This window comes from Aphidius gifuensis, linkage group LG3 (genome assembly GCF_014905175.1).
Source record: "Aphidius gifuensis isolate YNYX2018 linkage group LG3, ASM1490517v1, whole genome shotgun sequence".
Lineage (NCBI taxonomy): Eukaryota > Metazoa > Arthropoda > Insecta > Hymenoptera > Braconidae > Aphidius > Aphidius gifuensis.
This window is the reverse complement of record NC_057790.1, coordinates 13,101,254-13,120,368: the sequence shown is the minus strand read 5'-3', so window position 1 is coordinate 13,120,368 and position 19,115 is coordinate 13,101,254. Positions and strand designations below refer to the sequence as shown.

Below are 19,115 nucleotides of genomic sequence, written 5' to 3'. Positions count from 1 at the left end.
TCATAATTTAATTATTATTCGGGTTATTCGCAATTTTAATATTTCTTTGTCTCTGAATCCGTCACGACCGCATGGCTTTAGGTTCTCTCTTTTCGACGCGACGCGCGAGTAAAATTTAATTGGGTTACATATTTAATGATTGTTTTTGTATCGCATTTTCATGTAATAGCAACAGGGTAATTTACAAATAAATTGTGCTCCGATTTTTACCGAATTTACAAGTGTTATTTGAAATTATTTCTACCGTATTATTGTGTTATATTTTCGCGTATTTTGCAGGTTCCTTTTTACCTCTCCTTACATTACGCAAATCCGTCTCCCTACCTTTCTTATGCGCCATTGCTGCGCAGGATAAACAGGGTTAAATTAATTACATATCAAGTTGGATTATTTTAAAGGGCAATACTGATTGTCTAATAAATGATCCGGCTACGATGTTTCAGCTTAATTATACTCTTTTATTTTGTTTTTCACATGCAATTGTTATTAACAATTAATTTAAAAATTATAAATTCCAATATAAAAAATACAAATCTATTATAATGTTTATACAATTTAAAACCATGAAAAATGAATAAATTGGACACCTTTCAATTCGGTGTCGAAAGCCTGTCGATTTAGTGACAAAATATCTTGGTAATAATGACCGAGTCAATTACCGATGAATGGTCTGAGGTTCGACAGCTTTCTGACTCCAGTATATATGCGAATTATGTTAATCTAACCTCTCTACCGTGTGTAATTTAATCTCTTATACTAAATACATGTACTAGGGATGAGAAAATTTTTGTGACATGTCATGTGACATTGTCATATGACATGTCATGACGGTCACATGACACAACGCGATGTCATGTGACAATTTCGTCATAAAATAAAATTATGACAAAAAAAAAGTTTGACCGTCATTTCTCATTAAGTGTCTCGGCGACTGTCGCTCCCTCTCATTTTAATATATTAATAAAGTCCATTTCCACCGAATATCGCCAGATTATTAAGCTGGTTTTACCCTAAGCTCTATAGAGTTCACTGCGCAATGTGAATGTCATTTTTTTTTTATCAATAAGAAAAAAAATAAATATTTTATGCTTAGAATCGTTTTAAAAATAAATAAATATTTAAAGACTTAAAAAATAAATATCGTCGAATACATGTAAAATATTTAAATGTTTTTTAAGGCCTTTTACTATTTATTTGTAGACCTATGACTGCTGAAGGTTTTAGTAAAATATGACAAAAAAAAAAAAAATGTGACAATATTTTGTGACAAAAAAAAAATGTGACGGTCATTTTTCATCTATATGATCGTCAAATGACAACTTTGTGACAAAAAAAAAAACATGACAATATTTTGTGACAAAAAAAAAATGTGACGGTCATTTTTCATCTATATGATCGTCAAATGACAACTTTGTGACAAAAAAAAAACATGACAATATTTTGTGACAAAAAAAAAATGTGACAATATTTTATGACAAAAAAAAAACATGACAATATTTTGTGACAAAAAAAAAAAATGACGTCACAGAATTGTTACATGACGGTCATTTTTTCTATGACATGACAAAAAAAATTGTGACCGTCATTTTCACATCCCTAACATGTACTAGTCAAGGTTTCAGTCAGTTTAAGTGATTGTCATTATAATCTTATATTTATTTTACATTTTTCTAACGCATTTTGAGTATCCGGTGCTTGTGAATCTTTTGGATTTTTTTTTTTGTTTCACTCGAAATATATATTAACGCTTAACAAGTATTGGGTTCTTATCATTTTCATTATATATTATTTTAGATGTTCCACCAGCTGGTGAACGTTTACTTGGTATAGCCTCAGCACTTACTATTCATTTTGATAAATTTGTTTTAGAATTATTATTTTTAACTAATAAAAAAATGATATTTTTGCTATTTTAAATATTTTTATTGGTGATGAATTTGCTAGTAGAATTGGTGGATTATTCATTTCTGGATTATCTTTTGTAAATGTACCTTGTTCAAGTGGTTTGGCACATCTGGTTTTTTTTTATCTTGTGATTGACAACTTGGTGGTGTACTGAGACGTTTGATTGATTGTTCGCCAGTTTTTGCTGTTAAATAACTTGCTGTGGTCTTGATTTACGAGTAGTTGGAGTTAGATATAATGCTTTTTTTCTGCCACTTGTGCCTTTTGAATCAACTGATAGATCACGACTCATTGAGCCGCTTAATTTTATTATTTTTAGTTTTTTTGGCTGTTGTTCTTTTTAATAATTTCAATTTTAATTATTTCATTTTCTGCATCACTATTTGCATTAACATCTTTCTCATCTTCAATCATTATTATTTTTATAACTATTTTGTTGTGCAAGAGTTTTATCTTTATTTTGTAATTCAACATTATTACTATAATCATCATCCTCGTTATCATCGACATTACTTTTCATTTCTTAATGACTTTTCCTTACATATGTTAAGTATTAATCTGTATTTGTTGCTGTTGTTGTTTTTTTATTAACAATATTTGTATTTTTTTCAAGCATTATCTGTAATGTTTGTAATTTTGTAATTTCATTTGAATTACTTGATTCATTTAATATTTTTGTTTGATAGCTATCTTTATTTTCAACATGTGTTTTTTTTTAAATCTTCCTGTTATTCCTTTGAATGACGGAATTCTAGATTTCATCAATGACTGTGATTTATCTGTTGCATCATTTTTTTTAATATCAAATTCGCTACTATTTTTACCCTTTTCTTCTTCTTCTTCTTCTTTTTCTTTATTATGTTTTCTTCTTTTGTCTCTTGTTGAGCTAAATTTGTCAGCTGAACTACTTAAACTATATTCAGTTGGTATTGGTGTTGTTGCACCATCACTATCATTATCATTTTCATCAATTTTATGTAAATAAAATGTATGTGTTACACCAAGTTCTTCACTCAATAATTCAATATCCATACACAATGTAACCCTACACATTGTATCTGTATTTGCATCAACAGTTGTATCATCAATTTCACTAACTTCATTTAATAAACTTGGTGGATTAATATTTCCAAGATATTCAGATAAACTATTACCAGCACTACCCTCAGCATATCTTTTACATGTATTTGCAATTGATTCAACAATATCAAATGAACAGTCATTTGTATTACCATATTTTAAATCAGCAGTTTCAGATGTTGTACTAGTTTTAGTTTATCAATAAGTTTAGTATTTTTCGTGTCATCTTGAAGATCAGAATGTGATGTTGCTCTTGATGAATTTAATGAATTTTTATATGGTGTACCTCCTGTATAATATGTTTTCCAGAACTTTGTTTTTCATCTTCATCAGAATTTTTTTCAGCATAACGAAGACTATAATTTGTTGGTTGATCCAAATCAGTTTCAGCATAATCACTAAACGGATCATTTTCAAATGAATGACTACCCAATGTTGGTGAATTAATTTTTGTATTTTTAATTGATTTAAATGTTGTTGTTGTCGTTGATGATGTTGATGGACTTTTTAAATGTTTATCAAAACTTTCATCAATAATTTGTTCTTCATCAAGTAAATTAATATTATTTGATGATATTGTCAATGATTTATCATCAATGAAAAATCTTAATAATGGTGATATTGATTGTTGATTTGGACCAGCAGTCCATGACATTGTTAAACTTGTACATATCTTATTTCACCAATATCAAGTATATTTATTTCTAATTCAGTTGGTCTTATAATATCATTTGAATTTGTTGTATTATTATATTTTAATGCATAATTTTTTTCAGTTTGACTTGTTTTATTTTGATAATCTGTTTTCAATGTTTTATTAAAATCAACAGCTGAATGTAGTGATGATGATTGTTGTTTAATAAATATATCATTTGGATTAATACAAGCACCAGTAACATGTCTATACACGCTTAAATATTGTATCAGAATGTGTACTTGTTATTGATTTCATTGATTCTCGTAACGTAATACACCATTACTATTACTATTATTATTATCAAATTTATTACGTTGATATGATGTTTTTAATCTAGTAATATCATTAAAGTTAAAATTTGTTTCATTAAATGTAAATTTATTATTATTATTATCTTTTGCAATTGGTGATGTACTTGGTTCAATACTTTCACATGTGTAGCGAGATAGAATATTTGATGTCTCCCACCACACTGGCATGTCATGTGACATAGTCAGTGAGGTGTTAGCTATGTATCTATGTGTGGGTACGAGAACCCTCACTCCGTCTTGTTGCGTGAGACTCCGCTCTCTTCGCTTCTAATCCGGCCACCAAGCCAAACGGTGCGTCGGAACTATACTTATAAATTTGTATTGGTGATGTGGCTATGCCACCTCACAACCAGTAATATATATATTGTGTCTCGTTAAATTATTATAGTCTAATTGTTAAATAAATTGTTTCATTATTATTAATATTTAAATATAAATTTCGTGTCTATCTTTTAAATTACTGTTTGAAATTAAATTAAATTATAAAATAAGTAAAGTGAGGAATCTACACCTCACACATGTTTTTGATAAATTTCGATTAATTTCTTGTTCCAATGCTTTTTGTCTACGTGTCTTGCTAATAATAATTTTTTTAATGCTGCTAACGAACCCATTGATATCATTTTATGTTTTGAATGTACAAGACTACGTAACATTGGTACTGCACCAAGATCCCATAATAAACGTTGATCATGTAGACAATAAGCAGATAAATTCCATGCACCACATGCATTACTAACAACAGTTAAACTTGGTGATCTTAATTGTGATAATAGTACTTGTAAACATCCACGTTCACGTCCAATTTTACGATAATCATCTCTCACAGCAATATGACTTGATACATTACGTAATATACCACCAGCATTTTCAATAATAGCAAGTGTTTTTGATGGTATATTATAACTTAACATATCAATAAGAAAACATAATGCACCATCAACAGCACAAATATCAACTTTATTTGTACTACAATGTGCTGAAAGATTCCATAATGCTGATAATATTGATTTTAATGTTGATTTTTTACTGCCTTCCACTGATGCTTTCATTAATCCAACAACAGCACTAACTTCGCGTAATGTTTTTTAAGCGAACCAATATCAGCACGCCATGATAAAATACGTAATACAGATGCTGTTACTTGACGTAAATCATCACTTATACTTTGTAATTGTAATACTAATGATTTCATAAATTAAAAAAATGAACATAATAATTAATTTATTTATTATTACCATCACCAAATGTTAAATTTGTCAATGCCATACCAGCATATCTACGTAATGTTATACATGTTGAATCATTTGAATTATTACCATGTGCAGCATGATCCATTTCAATGAGTTCAGCAACAGCATGAAGACCACCAAGTTGACAAATTGCATGTCTGTGTGCTTTATCAAATTATAATTTCATAAGCGCAGCAATTGTTAGTTTAGGATGTCTTTCTAAATCATTCAATAGACGTTCAGTATTCAATGATATTCTTAACATTTGACAATGATCACGTATTTGTTTAAATGAACATAATACACGTACTTCACGTCTACCAACTTTTTCATCACATCTTGCATGTATTATATTATGAAGTGCTTGTGATGCACGTTCACATGTTTCTATATCTTGCCCACGTGCATGCATTACTTATATTAACAATGGCAAATAACCAGATTGACGCATTATAAGACAACTATCAATTGAAATGTTGTTGTTGCTGTTGTTGTTTTTGTTGATGATGATGATGATGTTGATGGACTTTTTCAGTGTTTATCAAAACTTTCATCAATACTTTGTTCTTCATCAAGTAAATTAATATTATTTGATGATGTTGTCAATGATTTATCATCAATTGAAGATCTTAATAATTGTGATATTAATTTTTGATTTGGACCAGCTTCCCATGACATTGTTGTACTTGTACACCTTATTTCACCAATATCAAGTATATTTATTCCTAAATCAGCTGATCTTGTTATATTATTTGGATTTTTAATATTATAATATTAAATGCATAATTTTTTTCAATTTGACTTGTTTCATTTTGATAATCTGTTTTAAATGTTTGATTAAAATCAACAGCTAAATGAAGCGATGATAATTGTTGTTTAATTATTGCATCAGATGGATTAATATTACCACCAGAAACATATCTACGTCAAATATTGTATTAGAATGTGTATTTGTTATTGATTTCATTGATTCTCTTGAATCACTACGTGCCACAGAATTATTATTATTAAATTTACCACATTGATGATTATAATCTTGATTTTGTTGTACCAGTATAAATATCATTAAAATTAGCTTTAGCAAATGCAAATTTATTATTATCTTTTTTTATTGGTATGTATGTATGTATTAACATCAAAATCATCAATATTTTCATCACTATCATCTTTATTATCGTGAATATTTTATTGTGTGACAGTTGTGTCATCACTTTGTAACTTAATATTATCGTCATTCTTATTATTATCATCATTTTTCAGTAATTTAATAATAAAGCTTTGGTATAACTGTTTCTCTTGAAGGCAATATTTGATCAGCGTATGTGATGTGGGTTACCAGTTGTTTTTGAGTTTTCCACTGCCAGAATTGCTCACTCTCATTTACGTGATAAGCTTGAATATGTTTAATTACTACCACTATTATCAAGAAGCACAATCATCTTCGGTTTGTAAAGTGTACCGTTGTACTTTATCCACGAATACATACTGCAAGAACTCTTTGTATCAATTGGAATAGCATCCTTCAAGTCTGTGGACTGGTTGATGGTTTTTGAATCAATTGTTGTTTCTACTCCAAAAATTATTTGGTCTTCCATAGGCTCTTGTTTCATGATTATACTGGCCCAATTCAATTGATGCTTCAAAGCTAACGTATAAGAAGGATTTCGACGTAATGAAACTGATGCTGCAATTTTTGTAAAAAACCGATGTTTTGCTTCACCTCGTATGGTACTCATGTATCTAAGTGGTCCATGTTGTTTCATGGCCTCTGGGTAATGCACCCAAAAATGAAGTTTGCATACCAGATAACAATGAAATATTTTACCATACAACACATGATGTTTTTTAATTAATTGTTCCAGTACAGCAGCTGCATCTCTTTCAAAACTTGATGACATAATTATATAATCAATTTCTCGGGTCAGCAGATACAATTACCATGTTTTACAATTTTTGGGAACACAGTGACCCACCAGAATGCCAAAACTCATGACCAACCATGACATTTCTGATTCTGACAGTATCAAAAAATTTTAATACATAAATTTTTATTAAATACATTATCACCAATTGGAGGAGGAATATTAACTCCAGTTGCTTTATCGATGTTAAATCCAGAAATTCTATTATTTAAATAATCAATATTAAAATTTTTTCTGTCTTTTAGTAAGTCATATAATATTTTTCCCATGATATATCGAAACCCTCCTTCTTCTTTATCATGGAAAGGATCAAGAGTTGGTGAATTGAACATATCAAATACGTCGTAAAATACAGATTTTCCTTCAATACCATTTGTTAGCGTACTTACATCTTGTAAATAATTATCTGTTGTACGTAATTGTTTTCTATTTTCTTTAACTTGACTACGACAGGTTGTTTTTCTTTCACGACAAATACGACAGTAGTTATGAGCATTAAAACTTCCATTGAAACCAAGTAATTGGTTCAATGCTAAATTGTCACCCAAAAATTTAGCAACATGAAAAAAAATATGATGCTGTTGACCATTTACTGTGATGATAATTCCCTCTGTTTGTAACTGTGCCAAAACATTTATTAAATTATTAATGATTTTTTTGTTTGCCAACTTACCAAGAGAATGGTAATATTGTTGATTATGTTTTTGTGCCAAAAACCAGTTTTTCAATTGTCCACTATACTTTGATGGAAGACAACTGATGGTAAAATAAACCCCAGTCATCTTTTTAAGTTTTTGACTGGATCCTGAAGGATTATTAATTTCGTAATCATCAATGTAAATTGAAATAGAAATTACGAATTTGTCAGTGTATTTATTTTTTATTATATTTAGCCAATTTTTTCCTTGAAGCATTGATGGACATAATGACGATTCAGACATTTTTTGATCAATATAATTTTTTATTGTATTGAAAACATTTGGTAACATAAATAATTGTATTAACGTTTCTCTCATTGGCACGGTGACAATTTGTAAATTAATTTTTTAAGAAATTTTTCGACAATTGACTCGAGATAGGCGAAAGCATGAATGAATTGTAATTTTTTTGGGTTTAATAAATACCCCACTATCTTGAAGATATTTCAATGCTTTATATTCAGTATTAAATCCATCAAATGATTTTTTTTTTAATTGTGAATCCATTGCTTATTTTTTTTTTCTTCACCTGAATCACAATTAATGCATTCTTTCAAATCATCAATTGAGTCATTATAAAATTTTTTAAACATGGATACAATATTTTGAACAGCATTTCTTGGTAAAGGACCATCTGAATATAAATCTGTTAACAACAGAGCAGCTTTATTGAGTTGGTTATAATGAGTTTTTATTTATATAAAATTGCTGTATTTTCTTCTGTCGGAATACTATTATCATTATCATTCACATGTTCTACATCACCATCATTCATGTGGTAATTATCTTCATTTGGTGAATTCAACTTTATATTTGTATCTAAACAAATGACACTTTGATTATCAAGAAGATTCTGTTTATTTGTGTCATTTATAGCAACATCAATTGACAACTATCGACACTGAAGAGTGTTTTTTTTTCACATGATCCATATAATTTTTCAAAGAACTAAATGATCGATGACAATCTTTGATGGGACAAGAACATGTTTGTGTTACGTCACCATGTTTCTTTTTAAAATGAGCATTTAGTTTTTTTGTATTATCTTTTTTCGTTTGATTGCAGGCTCGGCAGACAAACATTTCGAGTATAAAATAATCAATCAATAAAATTGGCTGGCTTTGTATTTTTTAAATAATTCAAATTTAACAATAAACCTCTGGTCTCTGAAATTAAAAAAAAAATGTATTCGTTAAAACAGTATATAAATATTATACCATGATACAGTGTACAAATATTATAACAGAAAAAAATTGTGTTTAATAATAACATTAATCAATATTTTAAATTAAAAAGAAAAAAAAAATTTATTTTATTCTATTTATTTATATTTATTTTTATATTTTCTATTAAGGTTGCTTACAAGGGACATAGTCGTACTATTATTTAGGCTTGGAGGACTTGTATACCACTACGTTTATTTTGTGGCCCCTCTTTAAAAATTTTGTTGCGCTTTTGCCTTAAAAATCGTAGTGTGTGTGTAAACAGATAGACACCAACACTATTCCACCAAGCAAAATGGAAATTGTGAGACACTGTATTTTTTTATATACTACCACTACTACAGCGCATTATTGCGTATGTCACGTTGGTGTATAACACCCCGCTCGGCAAGTGAAAAGTAAATAAGGAGAAGAGAGCAGTGTTGCCGGATCGCAATTCTCTCATGTCCTCTCGTCGCGAGAAAGACGAAAATTTCAAAATTTAACATGAAATATCTTTAAAAAACAACGTCAGAAAAAATTCAATTTTTTTTATCGTATTCGTCTTGCCGAGCACTACAATTTGATAGTAATTTAAAAAATTTATTAGTGGAAAACGAACTCGTTAAAAATAAAAATGTACGGTATATCATCTTATAGTTCTATCCTCGCGTATAAAAGTTGTCAACTTCAACATTAATTATCTCAAAAAAACGACGTCAGAAAAAATTGAAAAGAATGAAGAGTATAGATATTTATTTCATTTGAAAAATGAGCAAAAAAAAAAAAAAATTGAGTGACGGTTTAATTACTTATAAGCAACCTTAAACTACTCCAAAATTATTTATTTGATGAAAATCAAAAGGAAAAAAAATAGGTCCATAAAAGAATATATGGATAGAAAAATAAATTAATCTAAAATATTTAATTCAATAAACAATAAAATAAAAACGTATAAACAAGATTAAACTTAATCAAAATTAAAATTAATTCGAATATAAAAAAATTATTTATAGATTGTGACGAGACTCACTCGTCTACCTTAAATTAAAATTATATTTATTTTTCTTGGTTATTTTTCTTTATTTGTTATTATTATTATTGTACGGTTGACCAGTGACGCTTTTATTATTTTTATTTTTGTGAGTAAAGAGGGGAAAAACCGGTTTGTACACTAATAATATCCCCTCTAGTACTACCATTCCCACCGTGTGCCCTACTATGCTTTTGACTGGTCAATTCGAGTAACTTAAGGAGGTTATGCACAAATTACTCTTTTTTAAAAAAATATAATGAGAATGTTCTGAAATTTTGTACACAAGTAGATCTTTTCATTCTGAATACAACGGTATGATTATTTTCTTATGTTGATCGGTTAAATTTTTTGTAATTAATTATTGAAAATAATATTTAACATTGGCTCTTATGGAGATTTCAACCATTTTTTTCGGATAAAAAAAAAGATGAAAAAGTCTTGAAAAAAATCACACATATATACTAGAAACCGAGTTTTATTAATTGCGCGAAAAATTCTCATATGTTGATCGGTCAATTGATGAGTAATTAATTATAAACTTTACAAAAATTAAATGTGGCAACGTATGGCATGTTCAAACACACACACATACCCGCAATCCCATATATTGTATATGGGGCGCAGGCGCTTTTCACTTTATTTTTTTACAGTGTAGTCGGATTTCAGTTTTGTCTGTGACGTCAGAAGCGACACCCGCAATGAATTTGTGCATAACCTCCTTAATTGACATTGGTCCATATCAGTCATAGTGGGAATAAAATTGGAAAGGGTAGAATCACAGCTATTAAGGCTCTGGCACAGCACACACAACACACATTCCCTTGCCTACAGGCGTAGGGTCCAGGTTCTCTGGCGAGTCATCCCAGAACCTCGGACAACCCCTCCCTTGCCTCCTTGGAATTGGAGTCATCCATTCCATAGCTTTAGGAAGTGGAGCCATCCTTTCCACCAAGGTCTAGGAGCAGGAGTCATCCATCCTAAGATTCCCCTTTACCTTGGTCATTGTCAGTAATGTGTGGTTCTTTTGTCTCCCTTTGTTAGTAAGTGTACTTAGTCAATCACTTATTGTGTTGTATTTGGATATTAGATAGGTTTACGTATTTAATTATAAAATAAACTTGGTTAATTTTGAGGAAATTAATTATCGTTTTGTTGAGTGATTTATTTTCCCATTGTTTCATCATTTCAGTGACGTAATTTTAATATTCTTTACCCGTCCCTCTCTCCACAAACCAGCATACTGAGCGACCCAGGCAAACCCCTCAACTTAGTTTTAAGATATACTATTTCAGGTCCGGATCAACATCTTTGGTTTCTTGTGCGTTATTTGGATTATCTAAATTATTGTGCGTTTTATTTGGATTATTTGGATTATTGTGTGCTATTTGGTTATTGTGTGTTATTTGGTTATTTGATGCTATTTGGTTATTTGGTATTTGGTATTTGGTTAATTGGTTAGTTTTAAGGTCGTTTTGTTGTTTTAGCAGCGTAGAATAAAGCAACTGGCATATTTTAATTGTCGTTTTTGGTGATTTTAGCGACGTAGAATAAAATCCCGATAGTTTTAGTGACGTTTTTGGTTTGTTTTAGCGTCGTAGAATAAAATTTACCGTCCCCCCTTTGTCTGAAAAATAAGTTGATCCGAGCCTGAAGGTAAAGTCTGAGAATTGAGTGAGAAGGTAACATGTCACGTTACAAAATGGCGCCAAAAAAAGGGACTTGAATATTAAATTCAGGTTCTAAATCAAACCCTTTCTTTACTGTGTTTTAAGTTTGAGAAGAAAAATAATAATAAAAAAAAACAACGTGTCCGGCCCAGGTTCATCGGCGAGTCATCCCGGAACCACGTTAATTAGAGTGAGCATAAAGGATTCAGTGCACGATTATCAGTGGAATTATAAGAATAAATATGTGATTGTGAAGGGAAACTGTGAAAAAAAAGGATAACTACGCGCTACGTCCTGGTGCATTCTTATGGTCACAGATTGAAGGTAAGATAAACGGATTTAATTTTGTTTTACCACGCGGTGACAAGAAAAAAAAAAAAAAAAAAATGTGTATACAGATACTCCTCCGCCGAGTTTACTCTTTAACTTACTCTACCTTCATCTATCCGCACTATTATAAAACTTATTTATTGTCCTCCGACCCGTTTACCGTAATCTTAAAAGCTTATTCTTACTTCCCCTCTTTTAGAAAAAAAAAAAAAATAAAATTCTTCCTCCCACCTATTTATTGCTACTATAAAATTTATCTCTGACACTCCCACCCATCTACTGTTATTTTAACATCCCCACTATACAGTAGAATGTATTTACAATATCCCCACCTATTTCCAGTAACTTTAGGTTCAGTGGCGAGTCATCCCGGAGCCATGGGTTACTGTAATAATTAGCAAGCCCACCGGAGAAAAATATAATTCTCATTTATTCCAGACTAATTATGTTACGACAAATTAAATTTTGTTATAATAATTAGTCGGCCCTCCGCAAAAATAAATAATTCCCATTTATTTCAGACTAATTATGTTATAGTAGATTAAAATCTTTTGTAATGATTAGTCGGCCCACCGGAAAAATTTCTATCCCCCTTAATCCCAGGACTAATTATGTTATAATAAATTGAATTTTATTGTAATAATTGGTCAAGCCCACCGGAGAAATAATAATTCCCATTTATTCCAGACTAATTATGTTATAGTAGATTAAAGTCTATTGTAATAATTAGTCGGCCCACCGTAAAATTTCTATCCCCCTTAATCCCAGGACTAATTATATTATAATAAATTGAATTTTATTGTGATAATTAGTCAGCCCACCAGAGAAATATATAATTCCCATTTATTCCAGACTAATTATGTTATAATAAATTAAATTTCATTGTAATAATTAGTCGGCCCTCCGGTAAAATAATAATTCCCATTTATTCAAGATTAATTATGTTACGACAAATTAATTTTTGTTGTAATAATTAGTCGGCCCTCCGGAGAAATACAAATTCCCATTTATCCAAGACTAATTATGTTGCGACGAATTAATTTTTATTGTAATAATTAGTCAGCCTACCGGAAAATTCAATTTCCATTCTATTTTACGACTAATTATGCACCAAGAATCATTGTAAAATTTGGTAGAAGGAGTGGGAGTCATCCTCTTCTACAGATTTACCTCTTTTCCCGAGTATGAAGTAGGCTGTTATCCCCACTTGTGGCCAGAATTTTCCCCACCCTCGGACTTACTCATTAGTCACCACATAAGCCGGTGCAAGGCACCTGAACATTCAGTAGCTAATCGCATGCGAACCTGTTAGGTCGTAAGATTACTAAGTCTCGGAATATTGTATGTGCAGTGCAGTATTTAAAGGATTTTTCTGGATTTCATTTTATTTCGTTTAATTCGCAGTCAGTTCCTTCATTTTATTTTGCGTCAATTAAATTGCCCTAATTCCACATTCTCCACGTACGATCCTTACCGTTGCTATTATGGGTGACGAAGAGACATCCTCAAACCCTGGACCAACAGGTACCATACCCAAGCGTAAAGGACGGAAACCCAAGGCCCAGTTAGATCAACTTGAAGGTGAAGAGACCCCAGCGTATTCGACTAGTGAAGGAGACTCCCCTTTTAAAAGAAACACCCGCGGTCGTAAGAAAATAACCGGGAATCCCCCTGTTAACATTTTTGTCTCAGGTCCTTCACCGGAGGATCTCGGAGCTACATCCAGACCATCTGGTGAAGACCGTGTTCCTACCCCACCTTCTCAGAACGCGGCCCCAGTTATTGATCAAGAGTCGTCCTCATTAGTCACGCAGTCCCCCCAAAAGACTTCTACCAATCCACCCGAGGGAGGATTGACCCACAAACCACCTGCGCGTAACGAACCCCGTAATCAGGCGCCTAGGCGCGTAATTATACCTCCAGCTGAAGACCTTCACATCTTAGAGACCAACACCCACAATCGCAGCATGCCTAATTTGTTAAGGATCTTAGGAAGCTGGAGGTTGTCTTATTCAGGCCACCTTGGAGAGGATGTGGAAGAATTTCTGTATCGGGTGGAACAGGCACGGTTGTGCACAGAGGCGAGTGATCGCGCACTGTTGCTAACCATGTCTTTCTGTATGAAAGGCCCAGCGTTAACCTGGTATATGACCCACGAAACCAAGTTCGATTCATGGTTAGCCGCGAAGGCTGCTTTTCGTGCCAGTTTTTCCGACCCGGATTATCAACGCGCATTGCGTGAAGAAATCGACAAGCGCGTACAAGGGCCAAACGAATTAGTTCGAAATTTTATCTCATGTATGCGTGGTTTATTCCAAAGAACGAATCCCCCCTGGTCAGAATCGGAGCGTGTACACTACACTATCCGCAACTTGTTGCCCAACTTCCAGCGCCGAATTTCAGCCCGTCACTTCCCAACCCTGTACGAGGTGGAATTAGAGGCGATTCGACAAGAAAAGATTACACAATCTGCCCAATCACGTCGTCTACCACCTCGTCCAGATCAGTCGTTATGCCCCAGTTTCGCCTGCCCCCTAACCCGCTCACCTGCTCCCTCTGATCCTCTTCGAGATGTCCTAAGTTATCTGGTGATTGAGGAGCCATCCTGTCCAGATGATGGAGGATACGGTTTCTCTTACGAGGGTTAGTGATTGACAACGCCATAGACGTTTTATCCCCCCAAGTTAACCCACCGACTATTGACACTCCAATTTAAAATTTCAATTGGGCAACATCCTGGCAGTCATTGTCATAACCGCTCAGATCGCCATTGGCATTTTATTTTTTTGTTGTCATAAACCAGGTGCAACAGTACAACATCAGGAGAAGCCAGAAGCCGATAGGAGTCCGCAGGATGGAGCCCGGAAAGAAGAGGGAGGAAAATTAAGGAGGATGCTGTGACGAGACTCGCTCGTCTACCTTAAATTAAAATTATATTTATTTTTCTTGGTTATTTTTCTTTATTTGTTATTATTATTATTGTACGGTTGACTAGTGACGCTTTTATTATTTTTATTTTTGTGAGTAAAGAGGGGAAAAACTGGTTTGTACACTAATAATATCCCTTCTAGTACTACTATTCCCACCGTGTGCCCTACTATGCTTTTGACTGGTCAATTTGAGTAACTTAATTGAGATTGGTCCATATCAGTCATAGTGGGGATAAAATTGGAAAGGGTAGAATCACAGCTATTTAAGCTCTGGCACAGCACACACAACACACATTCCCTTGCCTACAGCCGTAGGGTCCAGGTTCTCTGGCGAGTCATCCCAGAACCTTGGACAACTCCTCCCTTGCCCCCTTGGAATTGGAGTCATCCATTCCATAGCTTTAGGAAGTGGAGCCATCCTTTACACCAAGGTCTAGGAGCAGGAGTCATCCATCCTAAGATTCCCCTTTACCTTGGTCATTGTCAGTAATGTGTGGTTCTTTTGTCTCCCTTTGTTAGTAAGTGTACTTGGTCAATCACTTATTGTGTTGTATTTGGATATTAGATAGGTTTACGTATTTAATTATAAAATAAACTTGGTTAATTTTGAGGAAATTAATTATCGTTTTGTTGAGTGATTTATTTTCCCATTGTTTCATCATTTCAGTGACGTAATTTTAATATTCTTTACCCGTCCCTCTCTCCACAAACCAGCATACTGAGCGACCCAGGCAAACCCCTCAACTTAGTTTTAAGATATACTATTTCAGGTCCGGATCAACATCTTTTGTTTCTTGTGCGTTATTTGGATTATTTGAATTATTGTGCGTTTTATTTGGATTATTTGGATTATTGTGTGCTATTTGGTTATTGTATGTTATTTGGTTATTTGATGCTATTTGGTTATTTGGTATTTGGTATTTGGTTATTTGGTTAGTATTAAGGTCGTTTTGTTGTTTTAGCGGCGTAGAATAAAGCAACTGGCATATTTTAATTGTCGTTTTTGGTGATTTTAGCGACGTAGAATAAAATCCCGATAGTTTTAGTGACGTTTTTGGTTTGTTTTAGCGTCGTAGAATAAAATTTACTGTCCCCCCTTTGTCTGAAAAATAAGTTGATCCGAGCCTGAAGGTAAAGTCTGAGAATTGAGTGAGAAGGTAACATGTCACGTTACAAGATGTATGAAAAATAGCACATACAACCATGTGAACTTTTTTTTTTTAATTTGTTTTTGAATTTTTTCACTAAGTTCCATTGACTTGAAATAATTTGAAAAAATCTATGGATAATTAAGCTGCTATTATTGATAAAGATCATCATCAATATTTTCATTCGTTTTTTTTCAAATTATTATTCGTGTAAAGTAACCAGTTCATTGATTTTTAAAAGTTTAGTTCGAAATAAATAGAAAATATAAAAAAATTATTACACATAAAGTGTATCATTCTTTCAGAACTTTTCTTCACTTTTGAACCGTATGATTGAAAATAATAAGAATTTCATGTGTTTCATACATAACCAATCAATCATTCGTTTTTCAATATATTTGATCATTTCTTAGCATACTGTTAGCTTTTAATAATTTCTAAATACATTTTTTATTACTATTTTAATCAATTTAACACTCTGTATAAAAGTATTGACACATCATTTATATTTTTGTATGCGTGATTTTGGTCATTCTGTTGGTGAAGATTCAGAAATATATTATTTATTATTTTAATTGCTCTGAAAAACTTAGAATATTTTCTACAAATCAGCACAACTGTAAGTTATACTTATTCAATATCTTATTGATTATTTTATCAATTTATTGTTTCAATAATATTTAAGTAACATTTGGTTACTTAAATCAGTAATTGAAATTCATTAAATCATTTACAAATTTAACTTGTAATAAATTACGACCGCATGGTCTAAATTTTCTTGCTTGAGTAAAGTAAATTCAAAGCACGCATTGTGTTGCATTATCTAATCAAATAAATATTGAATAGAATAAATTACATTTTTGCTATAATAAATAATCAGTTATTTATTTAAAATAATTAAATATTTAATTATACAAATTTACGACCTCGTGGTCAGCCATTCAATATTGAATACAACTTATAAAGTACAGTGAAAAAGTCTCGTATAATAATTTCATTTTAAACTCAAATAAAAGTAACATTTACTGTGCTTTTATTGTAAAGTCAGTGCTACGTTTATGTCTACAATTTGACATAATTTAATCTTCGATCACATACAACCAACTTGTATAATTACATTGTACTACATTTAAATAAAATATATATATATATATATATATATATATATATTTTTGTACATCATTACTGGCGATATTGTAACCAAGCCAACCTGTCAATTTTGCGAGCGTCTCCGAGGTCAAGCCAAGGTACACGCCGTCACTAGATTGCTCGATTAAATCACCGACAATCAATGTAAGTACCTTCCTTTAAATAAATTTTGTTCAGTGTTTGTTCTGTGAATTTATGACAAGTGTAAAAATATTAATATTGTAAAAGCCAAGCGTCATCGTAGCGTCAATGTAGAGTCAGTGACTTGCTTAATTAATCGACTGGATTGCTTCTCAATCCCGTCGCTTGTATTTCGGCCGTCATAATTTAATTATTATTCGGGTTATTCGCAATTTTAATATTTCTCTGTCTCTGACTCCGTCACGACCGCATGGCTTTAGGTTCTCTCTTTTAGACGCGACGCGCGAGTAAAATTTAATTGGGTTACATATTTAATAATTGTTTTTGTATCGGATTTTCATGTAATAGCAACAGGGTAATTTATAAATAAATTGTGCTCCGATTTTTACCGAATTTACAAGTGTTATTTGAAATTATTTCTACCGTATTATTGTGTTATATTTTCGCGTATTTTTCAGGTTCCTTTTTACCTCTCCCTACATTACGCAAATCTGTCTCCCTACCTTTCTTATGCGCCATAGCTGCGCAGGATAAACAGGGTTAAATTAATTACATATCAAGTTGGATTATTTGAAAGGGCAATATTGATTGTCTAATAAATAATTCGGCTACGATATTTCATGGGGGCTCGTCCGGTTTCAAGACGATAAAACGCGTACGCGGAGGGTAGAATTTGGCCGAGAAAGATAATTACGCGCGCGGGAAACTTCGGAGAAAAGAAATAAATTTTTGTGGTGTGAAAAATAAAATAAATATGTTTAAAATAATTTTTTTAGGGGGTAAATTTTAACGCGGCGTCTATTTTGTCGGCGGAATAAAAAACAAAGAGGGTAAAAATTTATCATTTTGTTTAAAAAAAAAAAAAGAAAAAAAAGGGAGATAAAATAAAATAAAATAAATAAAATAAAAAGGACTAATGGCGGCAAATAAAAATTGTTTTTCCCGGGGTAAATTAGTTACGCTTTTTAAAAAAAAGAAAAAAAAAAAGAAGAGAGAAAAATACATAAAATAAAATAAAATAGATAAACTAAATAAAATTTGCCATGGTCGGCAAATAAAAATTGCACAAATTTACACGACCTTTGGCAATAAAATTTAATAGTTTTTTCTTCGGAAAAACATTAAAATTTTATTTTAATGTTTGTTCCCATAAGATAAAAGTACCCCCCTTTAACCTAAACGGACAACCGGGCCCAACGAATAAATAAAAAAAAAAAGAGAAAAGAGAGAAATAAAATAAAATAAAATAAAGCATGAGAAAAGTTGCATGACTAATCTTAGGATTAAGTTGTCTGTATAGTAAATAAATAATTCATCTCTATGTAGTATTTAATAACAATAAATAATCTTGATCTCATAATAAACAATTAACAAAAATGATAATAAGTAACAAACAAACTACGTAAGTGAGTACGAACGAACATAATAGTTACCAAATTGGAATCTGACTCCATGTTGAATAATAATTTAATTTATTTAAATATCCGAAGGATTAAACTCCCTTTTCAACAATAATTATTATAAATAAATAATAATTTAATTTATTTAAATATTTGGATGATTAAAGTCCCTTTTTCAACAATTAAATACGCATACATAAATAATAAATAAATTCATTTAAATATTTGGAATTTATTCTTTTATTTCAACAATTATTACGCACACAT

The 19,115-nt window shown here is 31.5% G+C and overlaps 1 pseudogene; it reads right to left on the bottom strand.

The window, feature by feature from the left end:
- Positions 1-3,933: 3,933 nt before the first annotated feature.
- On the bottom strand, positions 3,934-7,123 carry LOC122850921 (annotated as a pseudogene).
- Positions 7,124-19,115: the final 11,992 nt, after the last annotated feature.